Below are 21,628 nucleotides of genomic sequence, written 5' to 3'. Positions count from 1 at the left end.
AATGAAAAGAAGATGTCAAGAAGAACCTCAAAACCTTAAGTAATTATTTTTATAGCCTGGCATGAGAACTCAGCTTGATAGTAACACTGCATGAATGTTTGCTTGGCCCTGTCATACTCATACTTACTTGTAATTGATGACATATCCCCTTTGCTTTGTAGGGCTTCCTGCAAAACATCCTTCCTTGAAGGTAATTCATTATGTATATTTTTTGAATCACTAACTCCATATTGTATAAAATATATATGATTTATGAATCATTTTCTTTTAAAACCCTTTCAGCCTAGCACTGAAATGGAAGATCCTGCTGTGAAAGGAGCAATACAAAGAGAATGTTCAGACATTGAGAGCAGGTATGTTTTCAATACAAATGGAATGCTGGAAATAAGTACATCAAATGATTGAAAGTACTGACATTATTCTTAACCCCTAATTCATTGACATAAATGTTATTGTTGGTATCTACATTTGAATAAAAATAAATTTAGAAGCATAAAAAAGATTTTAAAAATGTAAGCTGTAACTCAGATGTTTCTGTTTTAATGTTTTGAATAGTATAAAGTTTTCAATATAAAATTTTTATACTTGTCAGGGATTCAAAGCAGTGAATTTTGAGACTCTAGGATATTTCCAGTGAGTTATATGCTAGTTGGAGTTCTGATCTTTACCTAGAGGAAAGCTTTACTTATTAACGTGTCAGTTTCTGTTTTAACTATAGAGACTTGCTGCTAGTGTTATTACACTGGTGATCTGAAGCCAATCAGATGTTCCAATGAGCAGACTGTGTGTGTATGTGTATGTATAGGTGTGTGTATGTGTGTGTTTGTGGCATCTTTGATTATTAAAAATTAACGAAGTATTCATTTATAACTGGTAGAGTCTTTTAAAAGGGTTATTTTGAGACTTTTTGGTGTTAAGGTTTTTGAAACATGATTGCATAGAGGCTACCGACATCATAAATCGATTGTTTTTCATTTCAATGCCCTTTTGAAATCTTTATATTGTGATGCTCAGAAATAATATGCATAAGTTTTTATTTGTGTCCTAAAATGGTATGTGAGTGGGTTATACACTCTACATACCTTTCTGCCACTTTCTTTGGTGTATTTTGTATTATATTTTCCAGATGCATCCACACTGATATGATTATCTCTGGTTTAATTCATTTTACACTTTTCATTGTATTCCCTTAAACCACTTTACCACATTTAGTTAGACTCTCCCGTTGCTGATAAATGAAGAAAGAAAGAAAAATAAAAATAATGTCAGATTAAAAAGGCTTTTGTTTAATCAGTTTGTATCTATTAATGTTTACTATATGAGAGTTTAAAGCTGAAAAGTTCAGAATGGAAGCATGCACCACCATAGTTTATAAACGCCCTTAGAACTGTGATTCATGAGCCTTTAGCCTGTGAAGTTAGGACAATTCATTTCTCTGAAGAAGTTTGCTGGGCTGTTCTCAGAAAAGAAAACTGAAAAGAGCAAATGGCATTGTCTTATTTGACCTCTTGGACATCCTTGAATGAAACTGAAACTCCGGGGATACTCAGATCAAAATTCAGAACTAATGTTTTGAACAATATATATAGTTTGTGAATGTCTACTGATCATGAGCCCTTGATGGTGAAATGAACTTTCAAGTTTCACTTTTACCTTTTTTTGCTCTTTTCCTTGACTTGTCTTAAACGCTTAAATTCAATAGTTTTATTTATACAGAAACCGGGAATAGAACTTGTTAAATATATTTCTGTCCTGTCTCACAGCATTGTGTATGCTTCAGATCTAGTGTGAACTAGACTTATTTTTATATGGGAACAATTAGGTTTTTGTGTGTTTGTTTGTTTGTGTTTTTGAGACAGTCTTGCTCTGTCACCCAGGCTGGAGTGCAGTGGCTCAGTCTTGCCTCATTACAACTTCTGCCTCTCGAGTTCAAGCAATTCTCCTGCCTCAGCCCCTTGAGTAGCTGATACTACATGTACATGCTACCACACTCTGCTAATTTTTCTATTTTTATTAGAGAGGGGATTTCACCATGTTGGCCAGGGTGCTCTCCAACTCCTGACCTCAGGTGATCTGCCCACCTCAGCTTTCCAATGTGCTGGGATTACAGGTGGGAGCCACTGTGCCGGCTACAGATAAGATTTTTTAAGGCTATTATATTTTATGCAAATCTTTGGTCTATATTTAAGGCTTCATATATGAATTCTGAAGGTCTTCATGCATTGAGGGAAGATGAAAGCAGTTTTTAATTTAATGTATATTCATTGAAATGTTTTTTGAAGTTTTTGTCTCTAGTACACAGAAACACAAAATAATGTCATGGGTATTTAATCTTAATGTGTTTATGCGCAAAGTTAGTTATTCAAATATTTTCTTATCTCTGAAGAATCTTAATTATTAAAAAAATTATCGTGGAAAACAAAATATATAATAGACATTGTTGAATGATTCAAAGTAAATTGTAGTAAATAACAAAAGCTCAGAACAAAGTGAGAGATTCTAGTTCAGTAAACTTGTCTGAGTTAATAGCAATTATAGGACTTGTAAAATACATTAGACCACGAAGGAGTAGTGTGTTTGTGGGATAGAGGACAATATGGTACTGCTTCAGTGAAGAAAGAATTTTTATACTTTATTACAATTTGTATTACTATTTACATTCTAATAAATGAAAACTTTATTTTCAGATATTTTAGATTATATTTCTACTACTTGAACCGTCAATAGTAAGACTTTTCAAAAATTTGGGAAGTTGTGAGTTGATGATAAATATCTATCACCATCAGTGATGAAAAATCAGACAGCGACCTCAAACTTTGGACATACGAACTTCGTAGTTAAAGAAAGGATTAATCTTGAAGCTGTGTTTCTATCAGGGAATTATACTCTTCATTACCTGTGTGAATCACAGCTATTACAGTAGAAAGAGAGCAAGGAAGGGAAAGAAGCATGGAAAATTTTATTCTAGATTCCCTCGGTTGGCTTCATGCTACCATAGTTCTGACTTGTAAAGTCATTTTGTGGTCAAATGTACTTTGTGTTTACTCCCCTTATGCAGCCTACAGCCAAACATAATGCTTCTTGGCAAGGCATTTGTATTCTTCCTTTAAGGAAAGCAACATATAAATAACAAAGAGAATGAGGAGAAAGAGTAATTTCATTGAGGTTAGTATTTAACATAAATTGGAGTGTGGGTACCATGATTATATTTAGAATTTTGGGGCTAGATTCGAAAATGAAGTAGATGTCTACAGATTTCCTACTCAAACACAATGTGGCTTTGATTCATTTTTACATCTCTAATTTTGCAATTATTAGGTATAATTATATGCAGTGTCACTAAAAATACCTTCCCAAACCAAATATTAAATGATGTCTATGGCTTTCTGTATTATAGTGTTGATTTTTCCAATATTAATGGGAACCATTGAGCATTTGCCTTGTAGTGTCTCCTCAGCTGTACTCACACATTCCATCACCTTGTCTTAATGGATAATCATGCACTAGGAATACAGGTTTTCATTAGAGCTGTATCATTTCAAGATAACACATGAGCATCAAATTTAATTCTGCCAGAACACCCAGTCTATTGATTAACTGCAGAACTATGGGGTCTACTTTACATACAAGTTAAATTCAGTGCTCTTAGTCATATGAGCAGGTGAACAGTAATAAATTATGCATGATTTTTTCACTCCTATAGTTTTAATTTCTTTTTCCCTTTATGTCTAGAATTAACATTTTGTTTTATAAAACATGATGATAATCTTCTAGAGTAGTGATGACAAGCTATAAATCCAAAGTTTCTTACCTATGCAAATGGCTTGTTTGCTTCTATTTTCTCATGAGCTTGGTAGATCCAGAAAGCAGAACTTTTAAAACAAAATCCCCAAATGTGGCAGGGCGTGGTGGCTTGTGCCTGTAATCCCAGCACTTTGGGAGGCCGAGGTGGGCGGATAACCTGAGTTTGGGAATTTGAGACCATCCTGACCAACATGGAGTAACCCATCTCTACTAAAAATACAAAAGTAGCTGGGCATGATGGCACATGCCTGTAATCCCAGTTACTCGGGAGGCTGAGGCAGGAGAATAGCTTGAACCCGAGAGGCAGAGGTTGCGGTGAGCTGAGATGGCACCATTGCACTTCAGCCTGGGCAGCAAGAGCAAAACTCCATCTCTAACAACAACAACCACCACGACCACCACCACCACAAAACCCAAATGCATTTTCTTGGCACAGTAAAACTGAAACAGAAAAAGTATAAAGTAAATACAAGTAACTGAAACAGTTTATGTGTATTATTTTACTTCTCATTTGATAATTTTTATAAAGTAATGAGCAGAATGTATTTCTTTGGGGACCCAGATATATATATTTATTCATTCAATAAAAATTCATTCTTATAACGGCCACTGATACTTATATTCTAAATATTTCTAAAAACATCTCCTCAGACCTGCATCATCTTTGCAACATTGCCTTATATTTTATCTTTGTTCATTTATTTATATGCCTCAGAATTTTATGCTCCTCACAGTATTGAGTTAATTATCTCTAATGTAAATAGATCTGTGAACCACTCCTGAATACCTAATGTCCAAGCATATTAAAGGTTTATATAAGGCTTTCAGAAACTGACTTCTGGGTTGGGCACGGTGGCTCATGTATGTAATCCCAGCACTTTGGGAGGCTAAGGTGGGTGGACGATTTGAGGTCAGGAGTTCGAGACCAGCCTGGCCAACATGGTGAAACCCCATCTCTACTAAAATACAAAAATTAGCAGGCGGTACTGGCACCCGCCGGTAATCTCAGCTCTTTGGGAGGCTGAGGCAGGAGAATTGCTTGAACCTGGGAGGCCGGGTTGCAGTGAGCCGAGATCATGCCACTGCACTGCAGTCTGGGAGACAGAGTAAGACCTTGTCTCAAAAAAAGAAAAGAAAAAGAAACTGACTTCTGCCCAAATCTCCATCCGTAGCCCTTTCCCCATCTGCCTTTTTCTCTGGAACTGCTGAGCTGCTGGTAATGCCCCTCTCACCATTCCTCTTTTGCAGGGAAATACATATGCTCTTGGAGGCTTCTATCCCTCTCTTGGTGCTGCCTGGCATGTGCTCACCCTTTCCTGCCCTCTGCCTCACTTAATCTGGCTAACCTTACTCTCTAAGTCTCAGCTCATGCATGATCTTTAGGAAAGCCATCCTTGACAGCTTTTATTTTCCTTCCTTATACCCCAGTGCCTAATACTTAACAGGAACTCAATAGCTAATTATTTGGCAAAGTTAAGACTGTTTATACAAAGATGATTCAGAAGATTGTCTTCTACAGTCTAGCAGCAAAGGGAATTGACATGTAAAGACATGATGTGCAGTTGAGGTGGTAAAGTGACACTAGAAAAATTGACAAAGTACTAAGGGAGCCCCAAGAAGCAGAAACGTGTGTATGTGGAGAAAGATAGCTAGAATCAAGGAAGACTTCACATAGCATTCTGAGCCTTTTTTTTTTTCCTTTTCTTTTTCTGTTGCTGGAGACAAGTTCTTACTCTATCGCCCAGGGTGGAGTGCAATGACATGATCGAGACTCACTGCAACCTCAAACTCCTGGGCTCAAGGGATCTTCTCACCTAAACTTCTTGAGTAGCTGGGACTGCAGGCACATATCACCATGCCTGTCTAATTTTTTGTAGAGTCAAGGTTAGCTATGGTTCCCAGGCTGGTCTTAAACTCTTGGCCTGGAGCAGTTCTCCCATTTTGGCCTTCCAAAGTGCTGGGATTACAGATGTGAGCTATTATGCCCAGCCTACATTCTGAGTCTTAAAAGATGAAAATACATTTTTCAGAATTGTAGAACATTTGCGATGTAAAAAACGGGGTGCACACTAATTACAGTATAAACAATAATTTTGCAGATTATTAGTAACTGTCAACTCAATTAGTGTGTTGTTAAAAAGATACTGTTATGAAGTACAGTAAAGTGTTACGTTGTATATTTTGAGTGTATTTTAAAATTTTGTTTTGTTTCCAGCAGTTTTGTTTATTTATGTTGGGTGGAACAATTTGTGAGTGACCCTGAGATTGTGTATGGCTTGAACCCGGTGGTATCTAGTGTCTCCCCAAGTGGTTTGTTAAAGTTTTGGATAATTAAAAGTATTTCTTAAATAAGTAAATATTTCAGTAAACATTAAGCTTCATTTAAACTCTCAAAATATAAAATACAAAGAAATTTTATTCTCTATTTGTATAAAGATTATAGTATTTATTTAACTGTTCTTAGTTCATTTGAACTAAACCTATGAATTTTTCAACAGAAGAAGACTTACTAGTGGCTTCAGAGGAAGAGCGAGAAAGGCTTGAAAGAAGTGAAAAGAAGCAACCACAGGTATATAAAAATTTAAGTTTCTTGTCTAATATTGTTTTTTTTTTTGCTTTAATAACAAAGTGTAGTCCAAATGACATGACCTTTTAGACTATACCTTTAGAATCCAATAGATCATAATTTTAAATTTAATTTTTAAAACATTTAACCAGTTATGAAACTTAAGATATTCCTACCATCTGTGGTAACTCATAGCTGTCTTTACCTTTGGAATTGAGGCAAGAAATTTCCAGTATTATCTTGCTCTTTTATTTTTATAACCTTACTCATAATACAGAAGGTAACATGAAATATTGAGTCATATTACTAAGGAATAGAAATTATGAACAATTTAACAATGATAGCCACTGAGTTAAACTAATGTTAAAGGAGTCATCATTGCTAGTGGTTCAAATTTTGCAGTTTCATATTGCTGGTCATCAGTGCCGAGTTTAAAGATTTATTCTGTTTTGTGGTTGCCAGTTGACTTCACTGTTTGTGTTCAGGGAGTGAATGGGGTCATAAAAGTCAACCCAGTTGTCCGTTAAGAGAATTATACCTTGCAGAATGGGACCGTTGGTGTCAGGGTACAAACAATAACTTTATTTCAGCATAAATAAATAGTAAATATTACTAAAATTAAAAAAATCCATCCTCTATCACTAGCAGAACTTAAAATATATTAGAAGTGGATATAAGCAGAAAATCTATCTAGATACATAACGCTATCATAGTTTATCATTTGAATTAGAACTTAAAATTTTGCCTCTCTTTCTGATTGGTGTTCAGTTTGGCTCTTAATAATTTTGTGTTTGCCTAGTCTCTAATCTTCTAATCTTCAGAAATATAAATGCACTGTAGGGGCTCACCGGTATGCTGAGGTAACATCTTTTTAAGAGAGGAAGCTTTTATAATACCACATATCATCTTTGAATTCATTTCTGGTAGATTTAACACATAATAAGTTTAGTCCAAACAAACACTGACAGTTCAGCTTGCCGGTTCATGTTTTTCTCCTATGTTAAGGCAAGGCAAATTATTTTTCACTTTTTAGTTACAATCCCATAATTTAAGAGTAGCAACACATAGATTAAGTTTCACAGTTAAATTTAAATTATTTTCTGATATTTCTTTGTCTATACTTGATTAAAGCTAATTTTAAAACATGCGACTCTGACAGAAAAGACATCTGAGAAACAAAACAAGCAAATTAGTTTTCCACTTGTGCACCTGTGGAAAAAAAAATTTCTCAGGAACCAGAACTGGGTAGGAATTGTGATAAAGGGAATATATCTGTATATTCATGACTTCCTTTAAAATTAATTACAAACAAGTTTAAGCTGAATATTGGTGAAAGTTTTGAAAACTCCCAAATTACTGCTTGCGCTGAGGAAGAGCTCCTACATAGTAACTGTAAAGAGGGATGAACTTAAAGGGAGTGCCCTCTAATCTGATGAATCATGTCCCTGATTTTGAGGAGGAAGATGCATCTGGAGGGTCTAACTCTGTGGCATTCCAGGCAGTGCCTGACAGAGGAAGTCCATATCAAATATCTTTTCATTCCATTCACACTCCAGGTCCCTGAAATACAGTTACCAGTTATCTTCTAAGCTTCATTTAAATGAAAATAGATCAGACTAAGAAATGATAACAAACCAGACACATAGCTTGTTTCTAACACAGATGAAGAAAATTTTTGTAATGATAAAGAAAAATTAAGGAACCCAGTAATTATGATTGAAAGAAAGAGATTAAGAGTTTAACATGCAAATGGCAAAAAATAGAAAGCCAAATACCACTAATTGGAAATTAGACATTAGGCATTGGCCTCAGTCTAGAGATCCTGAAAGTCGTTTTGATTTGTGGTTTACCCACCCCAAAGAAATGAAGCGTATGATTCAGATAGAAAACCACAGTAAATCTTCTGTTACAGATACATATGAAAACAGAAAACCAATACAGTGTTTGTTCCAGAAGCCACTATATGACAATCCCAGTGCTGATAACTACAAAAGCATGAATCTTGAATTATAAAATGTGAGTTATTCTCTACCACATAGTGAGAGAACATAAAAAGTATAGCTAGAAGACTTACAGCAGATATTCCAAGGTTTAAGAATGAGGTAGGCATGTTACAAGTTGAGTTCCTGGCTTTGGAGAAAGACAGTTCAACTTCAAAAATACAGAGGTTCACTTGCTGCTTCTCTTTTTTCTCTTTATCAATTATTTGATTCAGTCTAATTTTCTGTTCAAGAAAATCTCATGTGTACAGTTACAGGGGGTTATCTAAATGTGTAATTATGTGTCAAAGTAGATTAGTTCTGCTATCTAAATAATGGTTCTGGAGAATGTTCTCATAATGTTTGTTCATTAATCAACCTAAGTCTCACTATCAGTCTTCCAAGTGGCATATGGGCTGGGAAACTAATTCAGCCATGTACCATGTGACCTTCTGAACCAGATAAATAAAGAAAGTGCTGAAGAAACAAGGTCTAGATTCTAGATTATTTTTTTCTGTATTCATTTAGAGATGAATTACATTATTTAATGATAGAATGAGAATACAATGGGAGGGAAGCAATGACCGAGAAGAGCCACAAAAACACATCCAGCCTTGAGAGTTGCAACGAATATTCCCAGCCAAAGGAGTCTGTTTAATGTGTTTTCATGCATGCAAGTTTATCTGCTTAGCTCAAACTGTTTGAACTTACAGTCCCATCATGGTTATTTCAAATATTTTTGAAAACAAATATATATTTCCACATACTTTAAAACATTACCACTCTCTAATATTTCTGTTGAATCAGACCTTTATATTATGTTGTTTAATAAAATATGGTAAGTTTTGACATATATGATTTTTATCATATAAGAAGCATAACTTCTCAACCAAAAATTTAGCATTTGACTCTTTAGTAGAAAGTTGAGTTCTGTAGATTGTGTTCTAAAGATGGACAACAATCTGGAGATTTACTTCTTTCAAAGTTAAGCAGATGAGGCCTTTTTCCACCCTCTGAGGCATTAAATTGCTTTGCTTCAGTTAGACTTTTAATATATCTAATTTGATAAATTTATCTGGTAATTTATGTAATTCAGGAATATGGAATTGTATCATATTATTTGGTGCCATGAAATGCTAGGGAATGCCACCTTAGGAGCTTTGGATGAAACATTGAATATGTCTTGACTGGTTTGACTCCCGTTAGCAGTAGATAATGGGGCTAAAGTAGGTAACTGTACCATATGTTTTCCACCTATAAACTTTTGTGGTAATTGAATGTGAAATCTGGGAAGCATCTTGTTTTCCAGAATTCTGCACTAGAAGTTCAGCAATTTCACTCTCCTTTTTGTGTTGTGGCAAACTTTTGTTCCCATAGTTCAGAGAGCACCTTTACTTTTTTGATATCCCAGGATTCAAATGAAAAAACAAAAGAGAGATGAAAGGCAGTGGGGAAAAGAATAGCTTAGTGCAGAAAAGGGAAAGTTTCTTTAAGCTTCTTTACTGTTCCTGAAGTCCTACAAGGTCACATCCTCTTAATCTGGCTATTTCATGTAAAATCCAGGTGGTAAAGACAGAAGACATATGTTATGTCTGTGTCTTTTTATTTCTCTGTTTCTGCCAGATAGCATACAAATTTATATCAGGTGGCAAAGAGTGGATGGGAATAAAAGCACAAAGTGGAGAAGAGCCCTTGTTGAAATTTTGGAAAATTCTTCTATTCACTCAAACAGAAATGAGCAGCCTTTACAAAAATTTCAATGATGAAATAAGAATATCTTACAATTATAATAGTTATGTATAATGATAAAATTAAATTAAGCACAAAATATTTTTATGATTAAAATGGTGACAACCTGAATCAAGTGAAAAAATCAGGGAAAAAGTTTTTTTATTGAATTAAATAATAATTATTTTATTAAAGGTCAAAGAAGGAAATAATACAAACGAAAGTGAAAAAATACAACTATCAGAAAGTCTATGTGATCACACATCTGCTGCTGCTGCTGGCAGATTAACCCAACAAAGAAAGATTGGGAAAACATATCCTCAGCAGTTTCCCAAGGTGGTGAAGGAAGAGCATGATAAGTAAGCCTGTAGGGGTGGTTTTGTTTTTTGGTTTTCTTTTTTGAGATGGAGTTTCTCTCTTGTTGCCCAAGCTGGAGTGGAATGGTGTGATCTTGGCTTACTGCAACCTCTGCCTCCTGGATTCAAGCAATTCTCCTGCCTCAGCCTCCATAGTAGCTGGGATTACAGGCATGTGCCACCGTGCCCAGCTAATTTTTTGTATTTTTAGTAGACGTGGGGTTTCACCATGTTAGCCAGGCTGGTCTCAAATTCCTGACCTCAGGTGTTCTGCCCACCTCAGCTTCCCAAAATGCTGGGTTTACAGGAGTGAGCCACCATGCCTGGCCACTTATTGCAGTATTTAACAGCAGGTAATTGTCATTGTGCTATAAACTAATTCAAATTTGACTAATATTCTTTATGATTAACAAGTTTTAAACTTTTACCAGGGATATTTAGCCCTGTCTGGTAATGAGAAAAATGCAAATTAACATTAAATAAGATATATTTTTTAAAGTCATGCTGATATTTAAAAAGTAATTACTAGTGTTGGCAAATGTGAGGAAAAAGGCATTCTCACACACTGTTGGTGTATGAAATTATTAAATTATTTCTGAAGGGTAACTTAGTGCTGTGTATCAAAATTTCAAATAACCTGACATCCCTTTAACTCGACAACTTCACTTCTGGAACTAGATTTCACGGGAAAACATAACTTGTGTAAACATATACACATTTATTAAGGACATTAATTATATATTACACATAATGAACAATAGGCCAATAAATATATAAAATATATGTAATAGCAAAGTGAATTGAAAGTATTAAGAAAGAAATATAAAAAGTATGGATATGTTAGACTCTTTACCCTAGTTTTGGATTACAGTAATCTGCAGATAGTTTGCGTGAAAGACATGTGAAGGTGCCATCTTACACCGTCAATCATTTGGAGAGATACCTGCAATATTTCATAAAGATTAAAATTTATTTCTGGTGAACTTATACGCTTGTCAATAAATAGTAACTTTAAAAAATTAGTTAATTGTAAATGATCTTTTTAAATTAGGGAGTAATTATGACTGTGTGATTTAAAAAGGTAATTTTGAACTTGTAAATTTACTGAATAATCTCTAGTATCCTTTTTTATAATATATACTAGAGGGACTAGGAACACAAACTTTAGCAGAATATTCTTTCCTTACTACTTTTCAAGTATATGCATTCTTTTGAAGATGTTGAAATGAGAAATTAAATATCTGAGAACTAGAAAGGAAAAATAATCCAGAACATAGAAATTTTGTTAGGATAGTAACATATGAAGAGGTAGATCAGAAGATGAACTTTTTATTTTTTAACAAAATGAATTTTAAGATAAATGTCTTTATCTGCAGTTGCACTTTAAAACAAGAAAATGAAGAAAAAACAAATGTTAATATGCTGTACCAAAAAAAAAAAATAGAGAAGAATTAGAAAGGAAAGAGAATGTAAGAAAGAAGTTGAAGCAAACAACTTGAACCCACTGTTCAGTCACTAGAGATGAAACCGAAGACTGTAAGAAATACTCCAAATCAGGTAAATCAATCTTTGGTAAAAATTCTGTATTTTAAACTTTATTTTAGCAATGTTACTTATAATATCCCCTTGATTTAATATATATTATTTAGGTCTAAAACAAACCAGAAATGTTATCTCATTTTTAAAAATGAATGATGACACTTACAGGTACAATTATTAATATTTATTATAAATCTTGGCATCCACATAGAATATTATTTTATTACAAAGAGCTTTTGAAAACAATTATATACCATAATATACACTTAGTGATAACGTATTGATAAAAATTTTGTTCCCAGTAAAATTGTTCCTTTTTCTTTCCCTTATTTCATACTGATTACCTAATATCATAAAGAAGAAACAAATTACTGCAATCAAAAATAATCTCATAATATTCTAAGAAGAGTTCTATAAATTTTATCTTATTTACTATTGGTGTTTTGAAATAAAAGTTTTGTATTGAAATATTTACATCGCAGAAGTAACTGTGATCTGTTGGAGAACTAGAAGTAGAGTCAGAAGTCCTGGGGAAAATCCTGTAGCTTGCTTATATTTTTAACCTTTCTTTTTCAAAATTGTGGTAACTAGATGAGTTCATCAATGAATGTATATAGGAGTGACTAGTATAATGTCTAGATTTATGATTTAGTAAATGTAATTCTTATAACTGACTTTTAAAGTGTCAAAAGAGTCAAATTGCAATAGAATATTATCAGTGAAACAGAACTGTAATAACTTTGGAAAATTTTATCTGTCCAAATACATGTGAAGTAAGGTTCTTACTATAGGGTGATGAATGGGTTAGATATCAAAGTGTAAATGCAATTTTTTTGATATGTTTTAATTTAGTCAAATTTCTTAATGCATTAATTTCTGCTTTTGGGTTTGTGGTAATTCAGGGAAAGGCTCTTCCATAAAGAGCCTATAAAATTAAGAATATCTTAATTTTAAGATATTCTTAAAAATTCTCTGGTGTGCGCGTGTGTGTGTGTGTGTGTTTACTTTTATAAATTCATTGACTTTAAATACATTTCTGAACTTTTTGGAATTTATGCTCTATAAGGTTCAAAGTTTTGCTTCAACTTTTTCTCCAGTTGGACATCCACTTACAGTAACCTTGTTAGTGTATGGATGTGCAGGTTATTCATTCACTTCAGAGGTAATCATGATAGTTATTTTATTGAGTACTAGGTAAAACTTTCTTTTTGTTTTATTTAGGATTTTCATAATCATGAAGAAATGAAAGATCTGATGGATGAAAATTGCATTTTGAAGACAGATGTTGCTATACTCAGACGGGAAATATGCACAATGAAAAATGACAACCTGGAAAAAGAAAATAAATGTCTTACGGACATTAAAATTGTTAAAGAAATAAACGCTTACCTTGAAAAGAGTATAAAACTCAATGAGGAAACAATCACAAAAACAGCATTCCAGTATTGATACAAGAGCTTCATGATCTCAAGGCTGAGAATACAGGGCTCAATTCCAGACTGTTGAGGGAAAAAGAAAGCAAGGCAAGACTGGAAGCTGAAATTGAATCGTATCAGTCTAGACTGGCTGCTGCTGTAAGTAAACACGGTGAAAGTGTGAAAACAGCAAGAAACCTAAGACTTGCTTTAGAGAGAACACAAGACGTTTCTCTACAAGTAAAAATGACTTCTGATATTTCTGAAGTAGAAGATAAGAATGAGTTTCTTACTGAACAACTTTCTAAAATGCAAATTAAATTAATTACCTTAAAAGATAAGTTCTGTAAGACAAGAGATACTCTCAGAAAAACGTCATTGGCTTTAGAAACTGTACAAAACGACCTAAGCCAAACACAGCAGCAAGTAAAGGAAATGAAAGAGATGTATCGAAATGCAGAAGCTGAAGTGAGTAAATCCACTGGAAAGTGAAACTGTGTAGAAGAGAGGATACGTCAACTCCAACGTGAAAATCTGAGGCTTGAACAGCAACTAGATGATGTTCATCAGAAAGAGGATCATCAAGAGATAGTAATTAATATCGAAAGAGGCTCTATTGAGAGTGGAAAGAAAGACCTCCTGCTAGAAGAGAAAAATAAGAAGCGAATGAAAGAATATAATCATTTAAAAGAAAGTGTCTTTCAGTATGAGAAAGAGAAAACAAAGAGTAGTAAGTGTCAAGGAAGATAAATACTTTCAAAGAAATATTCTAGAAATACTTCTAGAAAGATAATTTAAACATTTGGTTCTGGATACATGTCGAACCCAGTTGAATATAAAAATCAATAGATAAAGTGTGTTTACCATACTGTATAATTCCATTTACATGAAACATCTAGAAAAGATAAATGTATAGGGACAAAAAGTAGATTAATGTTTACAAAGGGTGGGGCTGGAAGCTGGTAGTGACTGCTAATGGGTATGAGGGATTGTGCAGTGATGGAAATGCTCTAAAGTTGGGTTGTAGAGATGGCTGCACAACTCAAGTAAATTTACTAAAAATCTTTTAACTTTATGTTAAAACAAATACTATAGTGTGTAAATTATATTTCAATAAAGCTTTTTAATTAAAAAAAGGAAAAATGTGTTTATTATATCAGCTTGGAAACATACCTTGCTTCCAGGAAATAAAAGGTGGAGCTGAGAGATGATTTACTTTGAGAAAAGACATTGTGTCACCTATGAAATTTTCTTAGGCACAGAGTCATATTTTAAGGTAGATAGTCCTGTGCTGCTGAAGCAATCATTTTAATGTCTTTATGTTGCCACATGTTAAGACCATGATGAAGGTATAAATGGAAATGTTTACACCTGAAATGAGTATTTTCAAAGTAAAATTTAAGTAAGTGATTCGCTTCGTCACTTAATTCTAGATTCCCCAGATGAACTGAAGTGTATTGCTGTGTCTTGTAATACCTTCCTTTAAGTAGCTTTTTATATATTTTAGTTGGTATAAGCTTTGCTATTATTCATATTAATTAAATTTAAATCTGAAAATGTCAGTCTCAAATTACGTATTTTTATGACCACATAATGTTTTAAAGGCACCTACTTGTTATAAAATTATAATTTAGGATAAATGTGATAGATTTTTAGCAAAACCATATTTGATTTGGTCTTCCCACTGGTATTTATAATTTACTTTGAATATTTTTATTAATAGCTCATAATTTTTATTTCAAGACTCAATGACTATCATTTGAATATAACTTTGTCCAGTACAAAGATACTGTAGCTGCCTGTGATTTATGAGTTAGGCATTAGATCCCCATTTTCAGACTAAAGAGGGGTGGCAGGCTTATGTACAGTGGGAATGGAGTGAGCACAGGAGGGAGTTGTAGGAGCTTGAAGTCAGAGAGGGAGGTAGAGGCCTGTTTACCTAGGGCCTCAAAGGCCATTGGAATTTTACTTTTATTCTGAGATAGGAATCTGTTGGAAGGATTTGAACAGGTGATTGAATATGTTAGGAACTTTGAGGTTGAGTTGAGCTTTTAAGATGATCGAATGGTGGGATGAATCTGTTGTGTTAAGTAAGAGAATACCAACTTGGCAGGAAGGTAACACATTCTGCCTCCCTCGCTGAATTCAGTAATAAATAAAAGTGTGTACATGTGATGAAAAGAAAGTGAATTGATGTGTGTGGTGATAATTTTCAAAGTAGGTATATTAGAGTTAAATGTTATTAACATAATAAGGCAATTTATAAAATCAGTAACAAAAATATTTTATCAGGTGGTTGTGAGGCAACTTCAACAAGAAGTGGCTGATCCCTGTAAAAAATTAACTACGTTAGAGTCTCCACTGGAAGGTACATCACATTGTCACATTGATGTGGATAAGACACAGGCCTCAAAGAAGAAATTATTTCAAGTGGAAAGTCAAATATGTATGGAAGTTAACATGTCGACAGTTATTCTGTAGCTGGTTGAATTATAGAACATGTTTTAGGATACTAATTTTGGCAGAAGCTTGATTTTGTATTTTCATTTTAATTATTTCCATTTTACTATCTTTATAATGTACTTGTTTTTTTATATTGTGACTTTAATTCTACCATTTTGAAAAACCATTGCATAGCTTTTCTCTTACAGTATGTGCCCTTGGAAAAATTGAGAATTATACATCCTTCCTCACAGAAAATTGACTTTTTTCCTGTTAAACATATTTTCAAGTAATTTTTGTATTACTATGATGAGGCAGGCTAGATTAAATCAGAGGGGAAGGTTTAATGGAATGTTCCAGAAAATTGTCTTATTTCTTCACTTTTGTGAATGGACACAGAATCTGTATCTATTTATTTCACAGATTCTAGGTTAACTTGTAGAGAAAGTCCATTATACTACTCTTTGAAATGTGCATGTTTTATGTTAATTTACAAACTATTTGAAAAGTTAGGCATTCTCTTTATCTTTTATTTAAAATATACTATAAAAGTGTAGAAATATTTAGATCTGATATAGTATGTACATCAAAAATTGAGAGCTGAGAAAATTATCTTGATCCTGCCATTGGATTTTAAAAACAGTTTCACTGAGATATAATTCACATATCAGACAGTTCAACCATTTAAAATGTGCAACTCAGTATCTATTAGTATATTCACAGCATTTTTGTCACCCTGAAAAGCAACCCCACATCGCCTAGGCATGACTGCAACTTTCCTCCATGTCCCTTCACTTACCCCGTTGTAGGCAACCACCATCTACTTTTGTCTCCATAGGTTTGCCTGTTTTGCATATTTCACATACATAGAGTTCTACAATATGTCGTCCTTTGTGACTGGCTTTTTCACTTAGCATAATGTTTCCAGAATTCATGCATGTTTTAGTACACATTGATAGTTTATTTCTTCTTATAGTTAAATGATATTGTATTGCATGGCTATACTTGTTTTCCATTCATTCATCAGTTGATGGACCTTTAGGTTAGTTTCCTCTTTTTAGCTATTATGAAAAATGCTGCTGCGAACATTCACTTACAGGTTACTACGTGAACATGTGTTTTTATTTCCCTGCTCTTGGACTTTATCCTCAGAGTTAATTGGGCAGATATCAGCACTTGTCTTGCTCATGCTAGCCTTTCTGCCTTCTTAGTTTCTGTTTATCTAGCCTCATTCATTCAGACCTGGCAGACAATTTTTTTGTTTTCCTGAAGCTTTCTCTGACTGTTCTGACTCTCATTGACCTTATGTGTTAGCAATTGTTGTCTAGTCTGTGCAGAAGAACTTAGTCCTTAATTTTACATGGCTTTTATTTTTTTATGGAAGATAATTTTCTCTCATTATAAATTTGCTTAACAGGGGAATAATATATAATAGGTATGCCACCTATCCTTGCATAAATTGAAAATATTTTAGCTTAGAAGTTTTTAGCATACAATTAAATACTTTATACCATACCAATTATTTCTTTTTTGAGACCTCGACACAATAAGGTTTATATTCTAAATGTATTTTTAGCAATTAACTCTCAAATCTAAACCAGTTAGTCTAATAGAGGAGAATCGATCAATCACATGTTTATGTTTTTCTCACTATGAGAAAGAATCTAAATTGGCCTTTTTTCACGATGCAGTCAGAACTGTCTGTCTGGACTGCTACCAGTTTGTCAGCTGAACAGTCTGGCTGCAGCTTGTCTGATGAATGATAGCAGAGCCCTTCAATCTGAGTGCTCAGCAGAGTGTTTGTGAAGGCAGCACCACAGCAACAGTTGCTCAGAGGGAACTGATTCAGGAGCTTCAATTTAGCAGTAGCGTCCAGGGTTTTCGGCTCAGTGTCTTTAGCCTGTCTCTGCTGGTTATGTCAGTTATGTACTATTCAATCCAGGAGGTGCTACTTACATTGTAGTACATGCATAGTCATTGCCTACTGAGTCACACAGAGAGAAAAGCAAGTTGCAAATATATGCCCCCATTTGCTGCAACTCTCAGTGGTGAGAAGAATGATTGCATGCAATTATAGGAGACCACTTCCATTGGCTTGCCACCTGCCTAACATACACAATTTTGTTAAGATATACAATTAAATTATTATACTAGTAGCAAATATTTTTGTAGCTCACTATGTTCCACGTACTCTTCTAAGTGCTTCATGTTAGTCCCCAGTTAAACACCTGGTTGGGGGAGGTGACTCATGCCAGTAATCCTAGCATTTTGGAAGGCCGAGGCAGGAGGATCGCTTGAGCCCAGGAGTTTGAGACCAGCCAGAGCAATATAGTGAGACCCTGTCTCTTAAAAACAAAAAAAATTTAAATACTTAGCTGATGCATGGTGGTGCATGCCTGTAGTCCCAACTACATTGGGAGGCTGTGGTAGGAGGATCACTTGAGCTTGGAATATTGAGGCTACAGTGAGAGGTGATGAAGCCACTGCACTCCAGCCTGGGTAACAGAGTGAGACTCTGTCTCATAAATAAAAAGTTTTGTATAGATTCCCACAGAAGTAAGTTAGACATCAGGCTTAGAGTTATTAGCCACTTTGATGTCTGCCTTGGGAGTAAAACATATAATAAGGGACAATATTAAACCATCTCAATCAATAGCCTCTTAACTTCTTGAGAATGTTCTTTTTTCATGAATTTCTAAGCAAGAGACTACCTGGATTAAGACATTTGGTGGACACCATTTTGAGATGAAATATCTCCATTAGGAGGAAGGGAGACCTCTACTTGACTGGAGCTTCCCAACTGATAGAGTGTCCCCCGAAAGAAACTTTAGAACAAGACTTTCATCATGCCATATCTCTATGGCAAAGGAAACTCTTTAAAAGAAAACAAAGGCAAACAAGTGATAATCTGATGGAAGAAAAGGGCTGGGTGCTGTAATCCCAATATTTTGGGAGGCTGAAGTGGGTGGATTACCTGAGGTCAGAAGTTCAAAAACAGCCTGGCCAACATGGTGAAACCCTGTCTCTACTGAAAACATAAAAATTAGCCAGGCTTGGTGGTGGGCACCTGTAGTCCCAGCTACTTGGGAGACTGAGGCAGGAGAATCACTTGAACCCAGGAGGTGGAAGTTGCAGTGAGCTGAGATGGCACCACTGCACTCCAGCCTGGATGACACAGTGTGACTCCATCTCAAAAAAGGGAAAAAAAGGGACAAAGTATACTGGTCCAAAAAAGAAGAAAGAAAGAAAAAAGGGACAAAGTATACTGGTCAGTATCATAATGGTGAGACTGTCCCACTTTGAGATTAGAAAATAACAGTATACTCAAAGTAATATCAATAAGAACCAACAGAATAGACAAGAATAGAATATACAAGATCCACTATCTGCAAAAGTAATCTGCACAAAGTAGCAATGTATGAGTGTGTGGCTGAGAATATTGTCTATAATATGTGTACTAGAAGGAAGAGGCCTCAAGATGAAAGGTCAGAGCTGGAACTGTAGATTAGAGAATCTAGGTCAAAGTTTTGAGATTTTAGGAGTCCTGAGATAATTTAAAAAGTGGAATAGCAGCTGGGCGTGGTGGCTCAGTCCTGTAATCCCAGCACTTTGGGAGGCTAAGGCAAGCAGATCATGAGGTTAGGAGTTCAAGATCAGTCTGGCCAACATAGTGAAACCTTGTCTCTACTAAAGATATGAAAAATTTGCCGGGCATGGTAGCACATACCTGTGATCCTATCTTCTTGGGAGGGTGAGGCAGGAGAATTGCTTGAACCCAGGAGGTGGAGGTTGTGTTGAGCCGAGATCGTGCCACTGCACTCCAGCCTGGGTGACAGTGGGAGACTCCATCTCAACAACAACAACAATAAAAACAGAAAGGCGTAGGGCTGAACAACAGAGGTTGCTGCATTTAGAAATCAAGTGGGGTCAGAGGAGCAGAGGGAGCATTTGGTCACTGCTCACAGTTGCTGCTGAGTAAAGCAGGATAAAGTCCTTCATGACCCTTGGACTTTTTTATTGGAATTATTAAAAATTAGATTTCACTGTTAAAAACAATTAGTGATGAAAAATAGATTACTGGATGAGACCATGTGTCATAGAGTCCAATGGAAGGGGAGAAACAGGATAATAGAAAAGCCACAAAAAGTAGAAGTTGTGTTTTTGTTTATTATAGAAAAAAAAAAACCTTTATTTAAAGAGAAATGGTTAAGAGAAAGGGAAAAACTGAGACCTATGGGTGAATACTTACAGAGAATGACAGTATTTAGCTCAACCTGAAGACAGATGAGGACCAAAAATGTAATGGGAACTAGATAAGAGTTTTCTAAAAATCGTCTTAGTAAGATGTAATTTAAGAAAAGTTGGAATATCTTAAACTATTAATGAAAATGTTTCTAGAGCATCTTTAAAAACTAAAATGTAAATATAACTCTTTTTTTTTTTAAATTAACTCTTAGTATTTTGTGTGTAAAACCCCTCATTTGTAACAAACATTTTTGGCAGTTTAACTTTCAGAAAAGATGATGAAAGTATGAATCATTTTTAGCATTTTAAGAAAAGTGACTGTTTTTGAAATCTGCCCTTATTGGCATCAGGCTTATAAAAAGCACTTTATAGCCCTGCCTAAATACATATTACTCATCAACTTGTGAGAAATAATATTTTTAAGTTAAAAGAGGGTCTCTGGATTTTACAAAACTAATTTTAAACACTTTTTTTTTAAGCCTGAAGAAAGAAAAAAATGAAGACTTAAGAAAACTTTTTGAGTTAGTATCATCACTGCAGTATAAAGTGAATCAAATAAGAAAGAAAAATCATGAATTAAAAGAAGAGGCAACTGGGTATGGTTTTCATATTATAGAACATGTTAATCCTTTATTAATTGATTTAACTAAATATTATAATATAATATTAATTGATTTGACTAAAATCGAGATACAAATTCATTTTATGTCTGCATTTTCATAATTAAACGAATTCTATTTTAAAATGTATTTCAGAAACTCACTACACAACTTTATAGGCATGTGCCTCATGGGGGCGGGAGTCAGCTAAGCTGTTGGGGCAAGGTTGGGATGAAAAAATTTATATTAAAAATATGTATAAAAGAGAAACAACATAATCTGAAATTTTTTTAGAATGCCAAAATATACTTATTTTATTTTTATTTTTATTTATTTATTTATTTTTGAGATACAGTCTGACTCTGTCTCCCAGGCTAGAGTGCAATGGTGCCATCTTTGCTCACTGCAACCTACGCCTCCAAGCAATTCTCCTGCCTCAGCCTCCTGAGTAGCTGGGATTACAGGCATGTGCCACCACGCCCGGCTAATTTTTGTATTTTTAGTAGAGACGGGGTTTTGCCAAGCTGGTCAGGCTGGTCTTGAACCCCTGACCTTGTGATCTGCCTCCCTCGGCCTCCCAAAGTGACATGAGCCACCGTGCCTGGCCACTTATTCTTTAATGGTTTTGAAAACAATGACAGGCCGGGCGCGGTGGCTCAAGCCTGTAATCCCAGCACTTTGGGAGGCCGAGACGGGCGGATCACGAGGTCAGGAGATCGAGACCATCCTGGCTAACCCGGTGAAACCCCGTCTCTACTAAAAAATACAAAAATCTAGCCGGGCGAGGTGGCGGGCGCCTGTAGTCCCAGCTACTCGGGAGGCTGAGGCAGGAGAATGGCGTGAACCCGGGAGGCGGAGCTTGCAGTGAGCTGAGATCCGGCCACTGCACTCCAGCCTGGGCGACAGAGCGAAACTCCGCCTCAAAAAAAAAAAAAAAAAAAAAAAAAAAAAGAAA

General features: G+C 34.9%; 1 pseudogene; it reads left to right on the top strand.

Annotated features, from left to right (window-relative positions):
• The window catches only part of LOC103221030 (putative ankyrin repeat domain-containing protein 20A2), a 44,022-nt pseudogene extending 29,311 nt beyond the window's left edge, over positions 1-14,711 (top strand).
• Positions 14,712-21,628: the final 6,917 nt, after the last annotated feature.

Source organism: Chlorocebus sabaeus, chromosome 19, assembly GCF_047675955.1.
Source record: "Chlorocebus sabaeus isolate Y175 chromosome 19, mChlSab1.0.hap1, whole genome shotgun sequence".
Taxonomy (NCBI): domain Eukaryota; kingdom Metazoa; phylum Chordata; class Mammalia; order Primates; family Cercopithecidae; genus Chlorocebus; species Chlorocebus sabaeus.
This window is presented reverse-complemented; position numbering and strand designations above follow the sequence as displayed.